The sequence below is a fragment of the Antechinus flavipes genome, chromosome 3, assembly GCF_016432865.1.
Source record: "Antechinus flavipes isolate AdamAnt ecotype Samford, QLD, Australia chromosome 3, AdamAnt_v2, whole genome shotgun sequence".
Lineage (NCBI taxonomy): Eukaryota > Metazoa > Chordata > Mammalia > Dasyuromorphia > Dasyuridae > Antechinus > Antechinus flavipes.
This window is the reverse complement of record NC_067400.1, coordinates 427,678,323-427,700,137: the sequence shown is the minus strand read 5'-3', so window position 1 is coordinate 427,700,137 and position 21,815 is coordinate 427,678,323. Positions and strand designations below refer to the sequence as shown.

The following is a 21,815-nucleotide window of genomic DNA, read 5'->3' as shown; positions in this document are numbered from 1 at the left end:
GCTGGGAAAAAAAAACTGGATTTGATATTTTTGCCAGAGTGTACAAGCATGACTGATTATTTTTTGGTAGGCCTCTAGCTTGATATGAGTTTCTTTGTGCTGCTGCCTAGAGGGCCAAGCCATCTTGATCTGGCAGGCTCTTTAGAAGCTTTTCTACTTTGTCTATTTGTGTGCTGTCAACAGGGTAATGGAAAATGTGGTACAATTCAGTGACAGCTTTCTTCTCTGGCACTTTTACTAGTGAAGCTCAGGGAGGAAAAAAACAACAGTTCTTTACCTGATTCATGAGTGGTGAGTCAGAAATAAGAAAGGTATCCTCAGAATATTATAAGATTTAAGGAAATGACATAATATAAATTTTGCTGGCTGTGATTTGTCTCCAAATTCTGTTTTATAGGTTTGAACTAAATTGAATCTTAGAATTAATTTACATTGAACCCCTCATCTTACAGATGAAGAAAGTGAAGGCCAAAGAGATAAAGTGATTTACTGAAGACTACACTAGTAATAAGCACCAGAACTAGAAAGTGAAGCCATCTTCTGATTCCAAATGAAGTATTCTTTCCATGGTAATGTTTCATTTTTTAAAAATTTGCCTCATTTTCTAATCTGATGCATTATCTAGGTAATAATTGCTAAACAAATGTTAAAAAGCAAAATTTCTGTGAAACTAAAAATACCTATGAGCATCTCCAAAGCAGCAACTTTTTGCCATCCCTTTAGGGATTCCATTCCTCTCTTGCCTTGGACTGAAAGGTGAGAGATAAACCTTGACCACCATCTGTCTTTCTTTCCCTGTAGGCCTGATTTAGCACTTTAAGGACTCAAAGTAGTCTGGCTGCCTGCCATCTGGTGAGGCAACAGCAAGACTGCAATGAAATTCCTTTTTAAGGGAATACCATTTTAGTGAACATGCTGTTTAAATGAAATAAAAGTGATCCTAGTAACTTCTCTTATTGAATCTGCCTCAGCTTAAAGTGGTGGACGAAAATCCTCCAAACAAACAAATCCTTAGTAATTTCCACCAATTAAAGGATTCTTCGAGTATAAGCCTCCATGTTATAGTCGTTTAGTTTTCTTTCACAACCTCACCAATTTAATGTCATGAATGATCTGTTCTGCTATGTGGTAGGGAGCTGAGAAATTGGCTCAAATGTCCCTCTTTGATTGTTTTTCTCCCGTGCCTTGTCTTCTCTCATTTCACAACAGGCTGGTAATACTTACTCTGGTTGCTGCTCTCTTTGGGAGTATCTGTTTCTTACTAGTCATTTCAAGCTGACTCCTGGGGATTAAACTGATTCCCCTCCCCCAGCCTACTCACGAGTCAAGGAATAATAAAAGGAACTAGCAGGCATAAGAGGAGTCCTGGTGGAAGACATTTCCCTTGACTGGGATAGGAGAAGGTTGGAATTAAGAACTATGAAAAAGAATAAATTAATTTCTTTTTTTTTTCATTCAGTAAACATGTTTATTTTACTTTTTTAGTTCTAATTTTATTTATTTAATACTTTCCCAGTTACATTCGAAAACAAATTTTTCATTTGTTTTTTAAGATTTTTTAATTCTTCCCACCCATAATTAAGAAACCACATGTGAAATTATATTAAACATTTCCATTAAAGTCAAGTTATGAAAGAAAACAAATCTCCCATTCTAATGAAAATAAAAACTCTCAAGAAACATTAAGTTAAAATTAAAGAGAGAGATGGAGAGAGAAATATATAATGCTTTGATCTGTATGATCAGTTTCTTCTCTGGGTATGGATAGTATTTTTCATCTTAAATCCTTCAGAATACTTGGGGATGATTGTACTACTAAGAATAACAAAGTGATTTGCAAGTGGTCACCTCAGAACATTGTTATTATTTTGTATACATTGTATTTCACTTTATTCATGGAAGACTTTTTTTTCCTGAGAACCTCCTGCTTATCATTTCCCAGAGAACAATGATATTTCATCAGAGAAATCGTCTTTGAAAAAAGTTTTTTTGCAATTATTATTACTAATTTTTATTCTCCCCTCTATCCCCCCCTCTCATCTTTCACTCTGTACCTCCTCAAAAGTGTTTTGCTACTGACCACTTCCTCTCCCAACATGCCCTCTCTTTTATCATTACCCCCTTCCCTTCCTATTTTCCCGCAAGGTAAAATAGATTTCTATATCTCTGTTGAGTATATATGTTACTTCCTATTTGACCCAGTTCTGATGAGAGTAAGGTTCACTCACTCCCTCTCTCCTCCCTATCTTCCCTTCCATTGTAAAAGCTTTTTCTTGCTTCTTTTTTTTAATGGCAGATAATTTGCACCATTTCACTTTCACTCAGTACATTCCTCTCTCACCCCTTAATATCATAATAAAGAAGATATATCCCTTCATAGAATGAATTAATTTCTAAGTAATATATTCCTTTAACTTATTTTATAGGCTTCTGAAATTGAAAATTGTTGAGGATATTGCTTAAAGGATAAAAAGAAATCTTTGATTTGGTTGAGATCTCAGGCATACATTTGAGTATTAATTCAAAAAATAGATTTCAATCAACTCAATTTAGTTCAATATTTTTTAAGCAATGTATTATGCTAGGCAATGGGGTTAGGAAAATGAAAGTAAGACAGTCTTTTCTTAAAAGACTTTATAATAAGAGTTTATAATCTATATTAGGAAACTCAAGTCAATCAATTTTTCTTCAACAAATAACTATCTACCTATCTATATTCAAAGTGATAAAGATTATATCTATCTATATATATATAATTGATAGATATCTTTCACTATATTTACAATCAACTATTATATCAACTATATAATCTTTACCACTGTTTATAAAGATCTTATCAACTATATATAGATCTAGGGATATCTATATCTAGTTTGTACAATCCTTACTCTTGAAATATTTAATAAAATTTATGCACCAAGGCAGCCTTTTTTTCTTTGAGAGTTCTAGTTTATGGAATGTTAATGACCTTTGTTTCTTTTTGATTTTTTGATAGTTACTTATATTTGTTAAATTTCTATTTAGTCTCTTCCTTTCCCTATTCTCCCTGCCTTGTCGTTTTCCCAGTCTTCTTTTGCCTTTCCCTGCCCAGCAAGTATGTGGTTCAAAATCCTTCATTCTTTCTTTTCTCCAACCTCTTAGTTTAAGTAATATGTCTTGCTGGTTTTCTTCTCTAAGAAGTTTGATTTTCATTTATTCTACCTTATTCTTATTTCTTCCTTTTTCCATTCTATACTCATATTTTTCCATTTATTGCCTATTATTTACATGTTTTTTCTTTACTTTTATTAAAAAAAATTTGTTTTATTATCAAATGAGGATTCATCTTTTCTCTTTCCTGCCTCCCCTTTCCTCCCTGTTGATAAAGCAAGAAAAACTTAACTCTTAGTAGAAATGAGCATAGTCGAGCAAAACAAAAAGACTCATGCAAGAAAGAACTTTTATAATGGAGAGGAAAAATAGGGGTGGGGAGAATGGTGGGCAACACTATAATCTCATTCTTATCTGAATTGGTTCGAAGAAGGAAGAAACACACACACACACACACACACACAATCTATCTTATCCAATAGGGAAATAGGAGGAGAAGAGGACAAAAAAAGGGAAGGTGATAAAGAGGTCAGATTAAGGAAGGCAGTGATCAGAAGCAAATCAGACTCTTGAAAAGGGACAGAGTAAAAAAAAAAAAAAAGAGAGAGAGAGAGAAACAGAAGAAAATAGGATGAAGGAAAATACACAGGAATCATAACTAAATGTGAACGGGATGAAATGGAATCAGATCATAGAATGGATTAGAAACTAGAATCCCAAAATATGTTTATGATAAATATACTTGAAACAAACAAGCCACAAAGTTAAAATAATGGATTGGAAAAGAATATATTATGCTCTGCTGATGTAAAAAATGCAGAAGTAGCAATAAAAATCTTAGACAAAACAAAAGTAAAAATAGAAGAAATATCAGAAGAACTACATTTAGCAGAAAGGTGCCATAGAAAATGCAATAATCTCAGAAATTTTTACAAGTTTTTTTGCTAAAGGTTTCATTTTTCAAATGTGTAGGGAGTTGAGTCAAATTTATACAGATAAGAACCATTCCTCAGTTGATAAATGGTCAAAAAATAGGAATAGCTTTCAGCTGGTCAGGATATGAACTAGTCAGGATAGGAGCAGCTTTCAGAAGAACAAATCAAAACTATGGTCATGAAAAAATGCTCTAAATCACTATTGATTAGAGAAATACAAATTAAAAGAATTGAGATACCACCTCACACCTGTCAGAAATAACAGGGAATATGGGAACAGGAATACTAATGAACTGTTAATGTAATTGTAAATTGGTCCAATCACACTGGAGATGAATTTCAAATTACGTTAAAAGGGTCTTAAAACTATGTATATTCTTTGACCCAGCTATAATATTATTATATCTGTATCCCAAAAAGATCAAATTAAAAGGGAAATGATCTATATGTACAAAATATTCAGAGTAGGGGGGGCTAGGTGGCATAGTGATTAGAGCACCAGTCCTGAAGTCAGGAGGACCCAAGTTCAAATCTGGCTTCAGACACTTAACATCTCGTAGCTGTGTGACCCTGGGCAAGTCACTGAACCCCAATTACCTCATCAAAAATATTCATAGAAACTTTTTCCATGTTGGCACAGAGGGAAATTGAGCAAATTGTGATATATGATTGTGATGGATTACTCTTGAGCTATAAGAAATGACAAGGGTGATAGTTTTAGAAATATATGGTAAGACTTTTATGAATTGATGCAAAGTGAAATTAGCAAAACCAGGAAATACGTTTTACATAAATTTATGCGTATAATGTTTGCTTTCTCAGTGGGTGGTAGAGAGTCTGAAGGGAGGAAGAGAATTTGGAACTCAAATTTTTAATAAATTTAATAAATTGATTTAAAAAAAAGAAAAATAGTCATTGCTCTCAGTAATTCTAAATTCTGCTGGAGAGACACAACATGTCCCTAGACAAGTAAATGCAAAGTCATTTCAAAAGAGAGAGATAACTAACTGGGGAATTAGGAAATACTTTGGGGAGGTCTATCAGAACTACATATTGAGGGTTCTAAGAGATAAGAAAATAGAAAGGGATGCATTCCAGATCTGGGGATCAGTTTTTAAGTTCAAAGGAGAGAGTAGAATGGGGGATAATATTGAGTAGACTTGCTGTATACAGTTGAGGAGAAGAAAGAGCTCATGGTACATGGATAAAATTTTCTGATAAAGAATCATTTGAAGTTCTCTACAGAGAGAGAGATGGGAAAGGGAGGTGTTATGTGGGTAGCTTGAGAGATTTTTGAAACAACTGGATTAGAAAGTTGGAGGAAGTGATAAAAAGTTAAATAAGAAAAAATAATAGACTCAACAACAAGGACCAATTGAGATATGATAACATATTTTTTTAATGTATCTTTGGATCTAATAATGATGGGTCTAAGACTTTCTCCATTAGGGTTCAGTAGTTCATGGGTAGCATCCACCAAAACATGAAGGATAGCCAGTGTAAATGCTTGGAGTCTACATAGAATGTGTGTGGGAGCAGCTAAGAGGCCAGTTACTGGCAAAATAAGTTCAAGGAGGTTAATAGCATGAGAAGACTGGAAAAGGAATTGTTCAGTCATTTCAATTGTGTCTGATTCTTTACCCCATTTGAGATTTTTTTTGACATTTCCTTCTCCTTATTTTGCAGATGAGAAACTGAGGCAAACAAGATAAAATGATGGTTAATAAATGTCTAAGACCAGATTTGAATTAAGGAAGATGAGCCTTCCCTACTCCAACCCAGCAATAAACACTGCACCACCTGCTTGCCCTAGCTAGAAAAGGTAGGGAGATTTGTAGTAATGAAGGACTTTGAATATCAAATAGAGGATTTTATATTTGATCCAAGAGATGATAGTGAGCCACCAGAGTTTAATTAGAGGGGGTCAGGGAAGAAGAAGTTGGGACATGTTGAGATCTACATTTTAGAAATATTACTTTGACAGCAGAACAGAAGATGGAGTGGGGAAAAGCTTGTGGCAAGGAAATAAAATAGTTGTAGTAGTCATTATATTATTATTGTAGTAGTAATAGATTTTGTAGTAATTATTCTAGTTATTGTAGTAGTATGGGAATAAAATGATGAATACTTGAACCAATGTTTTATTTACTATTCCTCAGGCTAGTATCTCTGAATCTATGTTCAAATTGTTATTCTTAAAATTCCATTATTGGAAGATGGCAGAGAAAATGCAGAGACTCACCTGAGCTCTCCCTAGAACACTTCTGAACACCTTTAAATAATTCTCTAAAACAAATTCTGGAGCAATAGAGCTCACAAAAGTATGGGGTGAAAATTTTTCCACTCTAGTCTACTTAGAAAGTTAGCAAGAAAGGTTGGGGGGAGGGAAATGAAATGCAGCCTATTATAGGTTGCACCAGCACAGAATGAGCTCCAGCAAACCAGGAGCAAGCCTTGGGAACCACTGAATCAGTGGTAGCAGCAGGAGCTACTTCTAGAGCCCTCAGTCTCTAAGGGGGTTAAGTAGTTAATCAGAATAAGAATACAAGGGGTACTAAAGGCAGGACTCTGTTGCTTTGCCCATATTTGGATCCAGGTCGAAGTCCTGGGTGTCAGTCCCAGATTGTGGAGGATTATTAACATTTCAGAATTGTAGCTTGAGTGGAGGAAGGGACTCTCATTAAAGTTGTAGAACAGAAAAAAAGTGCATGTCAAAACCCACAGACCAGAGCACAGGCTAGAAGAGTAATAAATGCAACTTTCCTCAGAATAACTGAAAACCTATGGGTTTCTACAAGTGTCACTGAAAACAACTGTGTAGAACTCCAATAGCTTGAAACAGTATAGACTCTACCCACAAAACAGAGCCCCACTTTAGCAAAGACTTAACAGTCAAGAAATAGACTGGTGAAATGAGCAAACAAAAGAAAAAAGTTCTGACTCCAGAAGGTTACTTTAGTGGCAAGGAAGATCAAAACATACACTCAGAAGACAACAGTCAAAACTCTTATATCCAGAGCCTCCGAGAAAAATATGTTTGGTCTCAGGACATGGAAGAACTCGAAACAGATTTTAAAAATCAAGTAAGAGAGATAGAGGAAAAATTGGGGTGAAAAATGGGAGTAATGCAAGAAAATCATGAAAAAAAGAGTGAACAGCTTAGTAAAGGAGGCACAAAAATACTGAGGAAAATAGCATCTTAAAAAACTGAAGAGGTTAAATGGTAAAAGTGGCAAAAGTACATTTGGCCAAAGGGAAAAAGAGGCACAAAAATTCATTGAAGAAGAGAATGCCTTAAAAATAAATTTGGCCAAATGGAAAAGTAGGTACAAAAACTAGCTTAAGAAAATAATTCCTTAAAAATTAGAATTGAACTAATGGAAGTGAATGACTCTGTTAGACATCAAAAAATGAAAAAGACTAAAATAAACAAAACCAAAAGAATACAAAAAAGACAATATGAAATATCTGAGAAAAACAACTGACTCTGAAATAGATCTAGGAGAAATAAATTTAAAATTATTGAACTTCTGAAAGCCATGGTCAAAAGAAGAGTTTAGACATCATCTTCCAAGAAACTTTTGAGGAAAACTGCTCTAATATTCTAGAACCAGAAGGTAAAATAGATATTGAAAGAATCTACCAATCACCTTCTGAAAGAGATCCCCAAATGAAAACTCCCAGGATTATTATAGTCAAATTCCATAGAGAAGGTGACAGAGGATGCTTGAAATTTACTCTCATCAAAATTGGCTCAAACAATGAATAACATACACACTCATTTGGGCATAGAGATCAATCTTACCTTACAGGTAAGTGGAGGGAGGAACAGGGATAAGGTAAGGGAGGTGATAATCATAGAAGGTAAAATGGATTGGAGGAAGCAATAGTCAGAATCAAAACACTTTTGAAGTAGGACAGCTTGAAAGAAAGGAGAGCATAGAATAAATAATACAGTAAGTAATCATAACTGAGAAAAATTTTGAAGCAAGTTTCTCTGATAAAGCCCTCATCTCTCAAATATTTAGAAAAATCCATAAAATTTGTAAAAATGATTTCTGATAAAATATATGAACAGTCATTTTTCTTTTTTATTATAGCTTTTTATTTATAAAACATATGCATGGAAAATGTTTGTGGCAGCCCTTTTTGTAGTGGCTAGAAACTGGAAATTGCATGGATGCCCATCAATTGGAGAAGGGCTGAATAAATTGTGGTATATGAATGTTATAGAATATTATTGTTCTATAAGAAATGACCAATAGGATGATTTCAGAGAGGACTGGAAAGACTTTTTTAAAAAAAATTACTTTATTATTATAGCTTTTTATTTTCAAAGCATATGCATAGATAATTTTTCAACATTGACCCTTGTAAAACCTTCTGTTCCAAATTTCCCCCTTCCCTCTCCCCTAGATGGCAGGTATTCCAATACATGTTAAAATATATGGTAAATCCAATATATGTGTGCATATCCATACAGTTATCTTGCTGCACAAGAAAAGTCAGATCTAAAAAGAAAAAAAACCTGAGAAGGAAAACAAAAATGCAAGCAAACAACATCAGAAAGAGTGAAAATGCTATGTTGTGGTCCATTCTCAGTTCCCACAGTCCTCTCCCTGAGTGTAGATGGCTTTCTTCAATTCTGAACGATTGAAACTGGTCTGAATCAGTTAATTGTGTAAGAGAGTCATGAACATCAGAATTTATCACCGTATAGTCTTCTTATTGCCATGTACAATAATTTCCTGGTTCTGCTCTTTTCATTCAGCATCAGTTCATGTAAGTCTCTCCAGGTCTCTCTGAAATCATCCTGTTGGTCATTTCTTACAGAAAAATAATATTCCATAACATTCATATACCATAATTTATTCAGCCATTTTCCAATTGATAGACATCCATTCAGTTTCCAGTTTCTAGCCACTATGAAAAGGGCTGCCACAAACATTTTTGCACATGCGACTCCCTTTCCCTCTTTTAAGATCTCTTTGAGATATAAGCCCAGTAGTAATACTGCTGGATCAAAGGGTATGCACAATTTGATAACTTTTTGAGCATAGTACCAGATTGCTCTCCAGAACAGTTGGATCCATTCACAATTCCACCAACAATGCATCAGTGTCCCAGTTTTCCCACATCCCCTCCAACATTAGTTACCTTTTCCTGTCATCTTAGCCAATCTGAGAGGTATGTAGTGGTATCTCAGCGTTGTCTTAATTTGCATTTCTCTGATCAATAGTGATTTGGAGCACCTTTTCATTGGACTAGAAATAGTTTCAATTTCTTCTTCTGAAAATTGTCTGTTCATATCCTTTGACCATTTATCAATTGGAGAATGGCTTGATTTCTTACAAATTTGAGAAAATTATCTATATACTTTGGAAATGAGGCCTTTATCAGAACCTTTGAATGTAAAAATGTTTTCCCAGTTTATTGCTTCCTTCTAATCTTGTCTGCATTAGTTTTGTTTGTATAAAAACTTTTTAACTTAATATAATCAAAATTATCTTTTTTGTGACCAATAATGATCTCTGTTTCTTCTTTGGTCACAAATTTCTTCCTTCTCCACTGGTCTAAGAGGTAGAACAGTTATTTTCTGTTGATGTAACCAAAGCTATTTATAGATATAAGAAAAAATGCTCTAAACCTAGGAAATGCAACTGAGGTACTACCTCACATCTATTAGATTGGCTAATAGGATAGAAAAGATGTTAGAATCCTTACAAGCTGCTAAGTCATTAGAATTGATAGAGACAATAATTATCTAATTTAGCATGGTTCAGTATGATTGATCTGATCTTACAAGGAGATGTTATAGGACAGAACTTGAAACAAGGTACTAAGTGGAACTGATAGAAACAATGCTTGTGTTCACACATTTAGAGAGCTCATATAAGCAAGAAGCTCTTAAGGCCAAAGAGCACTCTGGGAGAGACACAAAGCACTCTGGGAGATAAAGAAGCCCACTCTTGGAGGCGGAGACAGATTCATTCACTTCATCTCATACCACCTTGGTGGCTGGCCTCCTGCACTTCCCCCATTGAGACCAATGCTGGTCTAAAAGGCTCTCCAGAAATTTGCCCAGCCCCAGGCAAGGAGACAAGACTCGGGAAGGAGAAAATAAACGCTTGGATTTTATCAGCTGGCTGTATTTGAGGAGATTATTGCTCAGAACTGAAACTAAGGCTGCCTCCAGAAAATCTCCCCAAGAAACCTGTTCCAAGAGAACCATTATATTTTAAAGAAGAGAACACCACAAAAAGAAAAATGACAAATATTGAAGGTGATGTGGGAAAATTGATACATTAATGCATTGTTGGTGGAGTTGTGAACTGATTCAACTATTAGGTAGAGCAATTGGTAACTATGCCCAAAGGCCTATAAAACCCTGCATATCTTTGACCTAGCAATACCACTACTAAGTCTGCATCCTAAAAGAGGTTTAAAAAAAAACATAAAGGAAGGATCTATATGTACAAAAATATTAATAGCAGCTCTATTCAAAGAATTGCAAATTGAGAGGATACCCATCAGTTGTGTAATGACTGAACAAGTTATGCTATATGATTGTGATAAAATATTTTTGTGCTGTAAGAAAAAATGATCTAGATGCTCTCAGAAAAACCTGAAAGATGCAAAGTGAAATTAGTAGAACCAAGAGAAAATTGTATACAGAAACAGTAATATTATAAGATGATCAGCTATGAATGACATCTATTTTCAGCAATACAGTGATTCAAAACAGTTTTGAAGAACCTCTAATGAAAAATGCTATTGATATCCAAAGAAAGAACTGATGGAGTCTAAATACAGATCAAAACTTTCTTTGTTTTTTCTTGTTTTTTTATTTTTTTATTTTTACTTGTGTTTTGTTTCATAACTTGACTAATGTGGAAATGTTTTGCATGAGTACACATGTGTGACTTGTATTAATTAAATTGTTTACCTTCTCAATGAGGGAGATGGGGATGGAAGGAGAGAATTTGGAACTCAAAATTGTAAAAACAGATGTTGAAAATTGTTTTTACATGTAATTGGGTAAAATAAAATAATAAAAAACTTAAAAAATAAAAAGGATTAGTGAAAAGAAAAAAATAATCTATGTAACTGGGTTTATTCCCCAAGGAATGCACTAATAAAAATAAAAAAGTCCCCATATGTAAGGGTCCTTTAAATGAGTGGCCACAGTGCACCAGGAGATTTGAGTGACCCAAAGTGATCTCTGTGGGTATAGGACTGCCCCTTGGGTGGGATCCTGTCCATATCAAGATAGCTTCTTAATGAGAGAAAGTGCTCTCTCACTGATTGTCTGTGTGTGTGTGACCTCACAGATCCTCTACAAATCCACTGCGGGCAGCAAGTCACTCTCTTTATTCTGGGGTAGCCAAGTGGATGGATAGCCAAGAGAGTTAATGAGGTTGATAGTGAACATGTGGGTCTTCGGACCAGGTGTTCACTAGGGAGTTAACAAGTCAGGGCATTAAGTAAGTAGGTATAATAAAGGCTTTAAGTTGGCACGTGGCTGGCTGTTCTTGGTTATTAAACTACAATTCAAGAAATCGTGGCCAGAGGCTTCTGAAGGCCTCAGAGGAGGCAAGCTGGTAGAATTAGTTGACACTGCAAAGGTCAGTGGCCAGAGGTACTCTGAGGGCCTAGGAATCAGGAGATACTGGGAATAGTAACTGCTATGAGAGCATGTTACACCCATATGCATCAAAATATTTATAATAGCACTTTTTGTGTTAGCAAGAAAATGGCTAAACAAATTATGGCGTGTGAGCATAATGGAATATTATTTTGCTATAAAAAATGACAAATATGATGACTACAGAGTCAGAAAGATCCGAGTTTAATCTGGCTTCAGATAAGTGATCTTGGGCAAGCCTTTCAACCTCTTTTTCCTTCAATGTCCTTATCTATACAGATAATGTCTATATAGACATTATACAATATTAATAATAGCACCTATATCTCAGGATTGTGAGGATCAAATGAGATAATATTTAGAAAGCACTTAGTATAGTGTCTGGGACATAACATTAGTTTTATTACTAGATGTAGAATGAAGTAAGCAAAGCCAAGAAAACAATGTATACATTGACTGCAACAATGCAAATGGAAAGAACATTCAACCAAAAAAATCAAAATTGAAAATTGTAAAAAATAGAACAAGAAATGGTATAAAAGAAGAACTCTTGAGAAGACGGCTCCACCACATTCCTTTGCAGGGATAGGAGGTCCACAAATGTTGTACATTGCAAATATTTTCAGATTTCTTTGATATATTGATCAGTTGTGCTGTTTTTTTCTTTTAAATTTCTTTCTTTTTTTTTTTTTTTTTTTTTGGTCTTAAAAATACTATTTGTTATATGGGATGGTTCTCTGGAAAAGATGTCAAAAAATAATGTCAGTAAAAAAATGTATTTAAAAAAGAGAACCTCACAAGTTCAAACCTCTTATCTGATATTCTTAACCCTGGAAACAGAAACAACAACAACAACAACCAGAGAGACAGAGAACATAGGCCTTTATCTTGATAATTAATTTAACTTGTTTTGCACATGACTGTCAGTTTGATCCTGATCTGAAACTTGTCTGTGTCATGTCATTTTTCAGAATTTATTCAGAGGAATACCTTGTGGAGCAAATAATATTTCAAAACCTTGTTTAAATAATTATAGGAGACTTGATTAAATACAGCTGTTGCAATTTCTGACCGATTCCTAAGAAATCCTTGATCATTGATTCTTAGAATCTAGGTAATCTATTGGCAACTGGAATATCAAACAGTATCCTTTTGCTCTAGACTGTTGATATTTTGTGAGGGAGAGGTAGGAAAAAAATGAAAATGAGGGGAAATGATGTTAATGTCCAGGATGTTGGAATACAATATGAGAGGGTCAGATGGGCTATTTTGCTGAAACACAAACTATTTGCTTCTTTTGGTTCTTTTTTTTTTTTCCTTCAGTGAATGTTTTTATTGTTTTGAAGTATGCTGTGTGAACACCATCTATCATCTGAAAAATCTGAAACTTTGAAAATGTTAATGTAAGACATTGCCTTTGATAGATAAGCCATGGAGGGTACTCTCTAAAAAGGTGTGTTTTTGTTTTTGTTTTAACTTTGTATGCAAATAAACATACGGTTTTATCCCATGTTCTCTCCATCGGAATGTCTGTAGTGTTACAGCATTTCCAGGAGTAAACATTTCAGTGAATTTTTTTCCTTGTTCTTTTTTTTTTTTTTTTTTTTTTTTGGTCATAATGAACTCACAACATTTGTCAAGATTATTTAGCATCTCTGTTTCCTTTTGGAATATGTAAAAATCTTGATTCATTCTTCTTGATAATAGACATTTAGGGGCTTTCATCATTTCAAGGCAAGAAAAAAAGTGTGACTACTTTCTAAGATATTACTGATTATCTTGTCTTGACTTGTTAAGATGTATGCATTGATAAAATAAGATCAGTAGATGTAAATGTATGGATTGTTTTATGGTTTATTTTGCTAATTTACATAATTCCTTTCCTGTCTATAACCCCTGTCATAGGATACAGGATGGCAACTTCAATACAGAATGTCAACACAGATTTTCTATCCAAAGTAGGGGTGTGTTGCTGGTTGCTTGTTTCTAATGAAGTTACCATATTATATATAAAGCTGCAAAGCATACATCAAAAAATCCATAGTTATTAAAAATACCAGTCTGGCTAAAATAATGTTATTTTTTTTCATTTTCTTTGCCAGTTAGATTATTTTCTCAGCTTTTTTTTAAGCTCAAGAATTAAATGTTTTATAAGAATTAATGTGTTATTCCATCAATTTTTTTCTATCTTTCTACTATCAGTGTTTCTTTTTTGACACCCTTTTGAAATATTTCATTAACTTCAATGGCCCAGATTGAGAAACATCTATAAGTCTCTTATAACAAAGATATTTTTCTATTCATATTGACAGTCTACTTAGTTTTTTAAAAAAATAATTATGCAGAACTATAGCATTTTGTTAGAACAGAATTACATTTAGTGAACTCTAGGGGACATTGTTCTACTTATAAATAATCATTTTGTTGCTCCACTTTAATTTACCATTAAAAAGGTAATAAAATGGAATTATTGATTTTCCAAAATATGATATTGATGATGTGTTTTATTTCCTATCAAAGTATTGGTCATATCTTTGAGAATTTAAGGCAGGCAGCAAGAGAGAAAATACTATTATGTTGGCAAGCATACTTCCTTAGCAAACCCTGCAGTCTCTGGTACCAGGGAAGGCAGAGGCATGAGGCCATGTCCTGTCACCATGACTACCATATGTCCTCAGGGAGGCAGCTCCTAGCTGAGCTTCTGGAAGCTGGGGGAAGGGACAAGTTTCAGAAGCTGGTTTCACATCATTCTCTTTTCTATGTGAAATGATGAATTGTGTCTGTCCTTCTAGGGGCTTTTCCTTCACAGACCTTTATCCAGCAGTCACCCAGACAATGCTTTGTGTCAGAAACTGATACTCCTACCCTGGGATTTTCCCACGTTTGGTCACCTGCTGATAATTCCATCCCTCCTTTTGTTTTAGCAGCCTTTAAGCTTGCCAGAGCTTTGCCAGGATTTAAACAGTCATGATCATTTTAAATTAAGACACTCTTCTGATTCCTGGAAGCTGCATCCTGGGAGAATTACTCAAATGAATCATTGAATATTTTGAGGTCTCTTTTTGTTTCTGAGGGTTTGTTCTTTTTTTATTTCAATCATTACATCAACAATAAAAGTTATATGTTTAAAAACATTTTGTTCTTTGGAAAGAAGGAAAATGCTGCTATATAAAAATATATTTTGCCTGATCTGTGAAAATCTCAGTTAGAAAACTGACAAATTTTGGAGATTTTTATTTGAATTTGCTTTTCAGAAGGAATCAATTGCTCGTTGATTGAATTATTTTATTAGAATTCTTAATTGGTAAATTAACTAACCTACAAAATTTGATTTAAACTTAATTTTTCAGGAGCTTTTTTTTTTTTTTGCTTCAAATGAGGTAGGTACCCTTGTAATTTATCAAAAAATCTGTAAGTGGTGTTTTTCTCATAAAAAAATTACTTCATATGATGTGTATAATAGTAATCATTTTGTTATTTTAACATTATAGGAAGACTACTTACAAATAATTCTGGTAATATGAAAAGATTCTTTAATGCCAAGTATAATACTTTAGATAGTTTATTCCTTATTATGAAGTAATGCCAAGTAACTGAAAAACCATTGTACTGAAAGTCAAAGAAACCAGATTTGAATTCCATTCTTGGATTTAACAGTCTTGTTACTTTGGATATGTTTTTTTAATCTCTTAAGAGTCCTATAAGATCATAGATGTAGAGCTGAAGGAGACCCAGATAACAAAAGAACTTGTTTAAAATTTAAAAAAAAATTGAGTGGCAAAGTCAATTTTTCTCTGATTTTGATTTTTTAAAATTTTCTCTGATTCTGACGTCAGTGTTGTACCAATTGTACCAATCTGCAAATTTCTCATCTGTAAATCCAGGATAAGGCTACCAATTTTGCTTGTATATAAGATAATCTCTGTGAAACTTTTCTAATTCAAATAAGTTCAAATAAGTTAATAATAAGTTCAAATAAGATAATCTTTGTGAAACTTTCAAAAATGAACAAGAGCCTTATTTTTAAATATAATGAAATGATGTACACATACAACAATTCTTAACCTGAGGTCAATAGACTTGTTTTCTTTAACATATTTTTAAATATATTTCAATATATCTGATTTTCTTGGTAATATTATGTATTTTATTTTATGCATTTAAAAACATCATTCTGAAGAGTTTTCAAGTAGACTGAGAAGGCAAGGAATTCATGACATTAAACCATTAAAAAATTTAATGGTTAAGAATCTCTGATTTAAAATATTAGGGACCTTTCAATTAACAAAAGCCAGACATGTGAACATTATTCCCAGCCTTTGATTTATTTACTCAATTAAGGGCTATAGAAACATTACTAAATGAATTCAGTACCTACTTTTGAAGCCTTCACAAGTGCCAATTCTAAATTAGACTACTTGATAGGAAGGGACTGGAAACAAACCCTTGGTTTCTTTGGAATGCCTAAGAAGTGGCTTTAATGACTGCTTCTCCTAGAATTTGTAAACTACTTTATTACTGTTGTCACTATTAAATTACAACAAGTAGTTGTAAATCTAATTGATTCATTAAATTCCCATAAATTACACTTTTTGATTATCTATAAAGTTTTCCTTTCGTCTCAAGAGAAGTGTGAAAGGAAAATTATTCTTCAGTTAGGAAAAGCTCTGAAGAAGACCACAACATATGATAAATAAAATCCAGAAACATATTCTAAAAATTAAAATGTTAAGGTTAGAATTACTTTTGAGCCTTCTCTAGGAAAAATTGCACAGTACCAATTTCAATTATCTGCAAAATGGCCACCATTAGTATATAAATACTAGTTGCATTTCTTTATTAAAGTAATGAAAGTAAAACAAATTTGTTTAATTATTGTTTGAGTGTATTGAGTTGTACTTCATAATTAATTTTTTGATAGTTTATCTTATTTATATTGAAAAGAGGAAGAAAAGAGAAAGCGTATAAAAGTGGGTATAAAGTGGAGTTAAGGCAATTGGAAGAGAAAGATCTATCCAATACCTTCTCAGCTTTTTCTTCTCTAATAATATAATTTCATATTGATTTTAATCTTGTGTTCTGTCGTCCTGGTGTAGTATTGGCAATGGATTTGTACTAGGCTAATGGGAAATTAGCTTGTTAGTTAATAGAGAACTCACCTCTGATGTCCTAGAGCTGATTAATGAGATAGAATTGCTTGGGGACACAGAACAAAGGTAAAGTTTTATAGTAGGTTATATTAAGACAACATTTGTAGTAACAGAATTTTAATTTAGCTCAGTAATGAAACTCACTACAATGAAGAGAAAATTAAAACAAATTAATTTCAGGAACAGAATTACAGATTTTTAATACAAATGCTTACAAGTTTCAGAGAGTTAAAATGATGAATAAGTGATATCGTGTTTACCAAAACATTGTATACAAAACAATAAAAGGAATATGAAAGGATCAAACATAAAGAAATTGAAAGAGAAATGCATTTTTGAACAATGACTAGTTATTTGTATTTTTCATCGACAACAGCCTAACAGCATATTTCATTTATTTAATCTATAGTGGCAAACAACTCATTTTTTCCTTCTGGATATATAAAATGACACTTAAAAAGTGAACATTTTTCTTTGTTTCAGTATTATTGTTTTGGTTAGGTGTATTTTCATTCCACAAAAGCTTTAGATTAAATGTATAGCTATTGAGGCATATTAAGAGAGAAGTATATTGTGTGTGTGTGTATACATACACACAATATAGTCATTAATATTTTATTTGCATTTGATATTCACATTTCATTTTATTGGGTTTCTTTGGCTTTCAGTATATTTTCTGTAGAAGGAAGTTTTCTTTTCAAGGTTCAATCCATTCTTTTCATAGGTTAGTTTTTCATTCTTTCACAGTCTTATATTATGGTATTTCCTAAGCTCTTCTTGGTGTTGTTGGGGAAAAAACTTCATTAAAATACCAAGTAGAAAATAAATTGTTATTTTTTGGAACTCTTTTTACATTAAGAAAACCAAATGACCAGTAATTTTTATTAGATTATATTGTAATGCTGGAGAAACTGAGGCAAGAGAGAGGTTAGAGAGTTTTTAATATTTTATTAATTGGAGAGCATAATTGACTGGACAGGACTCTTGTCTCAAATTATCTAGTCAGACAGAGATTAAAGACCAATTCAATAGTTTATTAAATGGAGAGATATACTGGGATCAATGGATCCATGTTGGTCCCAAGGCTGGACAAGACTGTCATCTCAAAGAATCCAGTGATGAATGGGAGAATCCCAACCCCTTAAATACCTTTTTTACAAACAAAGAAAGGGAAAAAGTGGGAAAACTTCTATCAGGATGGGAGGAAGCCATAAATTTTTTACCCAAAGCCAGAGACAGGATGTCTGTATAAACAGAAGTAAAGATGTCAGTGAGGTATCCAGGATAGTCTTATCTCTTGGAATATTTTAGAGAGATAGTGTAAATTCTTGAGAACAGTCATTAGACTTCCTGTCTAATAACCTTAAAGCAAATGGTCCTCAGCCTTAATGGACCAGAGAGGGAGGTTTACTGCTAAGGGGAACAATTAAGGAAACTGAGACAAGGGAAACTAGTACAGGGAAACTCTGAGTCAGGAAAATTAAAGAGAACTGTGGCATAACAATATGAAGTAGTTAGTTTTAAACATTCTTTAATAAGAAATATAGGGTGACTTTTCAGAATGTGTAAATAGCAATTGATGTCTGTTTATTAAAAAAAAAAAAAAAAAAAACAAAGCAGACTGAATGAGGCAGATCTCTTTGTCTCTGATTCTGTGTCTCAGTCTGTTTCTCATACACACAGACACACCTATACCCACACCCACACTTCCCCTCTCCCCACACACATACACACTGGTTAATTCAGTAAAGGTAAGAGAATCAGTAAAAATTAATAGAGTAAACATATTTGCCCAAAGAATTCTGTGCAACACAATTATTTCCCTCAATATGATGTTTTAAATATACAACTCTCAGTTTTCTGCACTAATGGAGGAAACAAGAGTGTGGAAAATATGAAAAGCAAAAAAAAAAAAATCTTATAGTCATTGACATTTCACCATCTTGTATGCTTTCTCCCACAGCAAATTTACTTCTTTATGTTTTGGGAAAGCTAATATAAAAAAGCTAATACTTACTCTCTTACACAGAAAGAATACTAAAGGTCAATATCATTAATGAATGTTGATTCAAAAATTTTAAACAAAATCCTGTGAAACAGTCTATAATGAATATTCCAAGTTCAAGCAAAATTTAAACCAGGGATACAAGAATGGTTCAATATTAGGAAAACAACAAACATAATTATATTAAAAGTCAAAACATTCCAAAGTACATAGTCACCTCAATAGATGCAGAAAATCTTTGACAAAGTATCACACTTTTATGCTAAATTCCTACAAAGTATATTGATAAAAAGACATTTTTTAATATAATAAAAACCATCTATCTAAAACCAAAAGAAAGCATAATATGCAATGAGGATTCACTAGAACTTTTTCCGTTGAATATGGGCATGAATAAAATTCTCATTCTTCCCCCTATTATTTGCTTTAGTTCTGGAAATGCTAATAGTAGTAATAATATAAAATCTTCCAACTCAAGGATCAACCAAGTAAGGAGGATTTTGGCAAGAATTCTGCTTACAGTGACCTCTCTGATTGTCACAATACACCCTGTCTTCTTTTTCTTTATACAGATGAATAATGTAGACATCCTTGGTCTCATGGAAATAACTTTCTTTTGCCATTTAACCCAGAAGATTTCATGTAGCTTCTATATAATCAGTGGACACTCTGCTTTGTAGATCTCTGCTGGGATATGTGTGGGACAGGTTGGGTGCAAGACCCCCTTCCCAATCCAGTTAACTAATCAGAGACTTCATCAGGTACAAAGAGAAAACATTTATTTAATCCTTGCAGGGAGAGGCCCAGATACACACCCGGGAGCTATCCCAACCCCTGCCATGTGCTCCTGGAAACTGATCTGCTTTTGGCTTGTCCAGAGTTTAAAAGCAAAAGACTCGACCCTTCTCATTGGATAGACTAACAGGATGCAACCATCCTTGACCAATGATCACTAATGTTGGCTGTTATATCACTCCCTGCATCTCAGGTTCAAAGTTCATTCCTCCAGACAACAAATGACCTCCCCAAGATCTCAAAGTTCTGGGCCTGAGAAATACTTCATCCAATCAGTCCCATTCAGATGGAATCAGCACCAGGTGCTTTGCCACAGAAGAGGAAGCTGGTGGCATTCAATAACTCTTTTTTATGTGGAAGTGAGTCTACAAAGGAATTTATTTCAATCTGAGGTATATGGTGAATGGCTTTAGGATTGGTTAATGATGGCCTATTGAGTATTCTATGGAAGTGTTTAGCTTCCATATCTTATTCACTGGAGTAGTATAATTCCATCTTCACTAAGTAAATGAGATGCACAAGAGATCTTTGACACAGTCTTCAAGGCATTGTTGAAACACTTTGGATTGTTGCTCTTAGTGTAAAACTGAATCCCTTCTGCCTTTTTTCTGAGACAAGAATCTTCACTTGTATTTACTTTTATTTGAGTTAAACATTATCTTCTTAGAAATCAATGGGTTGTCCTGCTGGTAAATCCTTTGGAGTTCTAGTTTTTCATTTATCAGTTTCAGAATTTCCTCATCACTTTCATCAAACCAGTTCTGATGTATGTGTGAGTGTTCTGGCATTCACAAATGGTGCTGTATACTTAAATTTCTCTAACATGTCTACCTACTTGGAAAATCCTCAAGGAAACAATAAAAATACTATTTGAAACAGCAGCAGAGTTTCAAGGTGTAAGATCCTTAAAAAATCATTAGTATTTCTACATATTAATAACAAAACACAAAAGTCAATAATAGAAAGGGAAATCCCATTTCAGATTACTATAAGATGAATGAAATATCTGGGAATTAATTTCCAAAAGCATACAAAAGACATAGATTAAAGTATAAAGTACTTTTCAAAGAAATGAACAACCAAATAACTGAAGGAATATCCATGGCTAGACTATGTTAACATAATACAAATGACAGTATTTCCAAATTTATTTGCTCTTTTAATTTAGTAACAATCAAATAATGAATGGATTACTTGATAAAAGAAAATTCATTTTGAAAAACAAAAATCTAGCCTATCAAGGGAAATGATGAAAAGAAGAAAAAACAAAAGAAAAATAGCTCCTCCTGACCTCAAATTATAAAGTACCTGTCATCAAAACTATCTGCTTTGGTTAAAGACTAGAGAGATAGATCTTTAAAACAACCTGGACAAGAGAGATTCAGAAACAACAGAACTGAGTAACCCAGTGTTTTGATAAAGCAGGAAAGGAAAAACTTCCTACTTGATATATGCTGCTGAGAAAATTAGAAAGTGGTCTGGCAGAAATTAGGCTTTTACAACAGCACCTTATACCACAATATATTCTAAATACATATCCTTAATGTTAAACATCATACTATAAAAAGATTTAGAAAATAAACAAATCATATGCTTCTCACAGCTATGGGTAAGATAATCTTAACCAAACAAGAGGCATTTACAAAATATAAAACAGAAAACTTTGATTACTTGAAACTGATAAATTTCCACTCAGATAACATTAAGGCATCTGGGATAAGGAAGGAAGTGGTTAAATGGGGCAAAAAAAATCTTTGCGTCAATTTCTAATAAGTGTTTGGTATCCAAGATATCCAAGAGATACAGAATATATGTATATGTATATGTGTGTATATATGCACATATACATAGCATTCTTCAATAGACAAATAGTCAAAGGATATAAACAAACAGTACTCAAAAGAACTGCAAAGTATTCATTACTGTGTGAAAAAAAAAATACTCCAAATCACCAATAAGAGAAATGTGAATCAAAACAACTCTGAAGTGTCAACTCAAATTTTTCAAATTGTCAGAAATGAAAAATAGTTAATGTTGGAGGGATAATTTGAAGATAGGCATTCTAATACATTTTGGAATTGTAAAACGATACAATCATTTTGGAAAGTAGTTTGGAATTATGCAAATAAAGTGACAAAAATGTTCATAACCTTTGAACTGCAGATTCCATTTTTGGGCTTATACTCAAAGGAAGC

At 33.3% G+C, this 21,815-nt stretch overlaps 1 long non-coding RNA gene across 1 annotated transcript in view; it reads left to right on the top strand.

Moving 5' to 3' along the window:
- The first annotated feature begins 406 nt into the window (after nucleotides 1-406).
- Nucleotides 407-21,815, top strand: part of LOC127554599 (uncharacterized) — a 66,290-nt gene continuing 44,881 nt past the window's right edge. The window contains exons 1-2 of the long non-coding RNA XR_007952017.1: nucleotides 407-569; nucleotides 5,712-5,847. This is a non-coding gene — a long non-coding RNA (uncharacterized LOC127554599). The remainder of the gene's footprint in view (nucleotides 570-5,711; nucleotides 5,848-21,815) is intronic.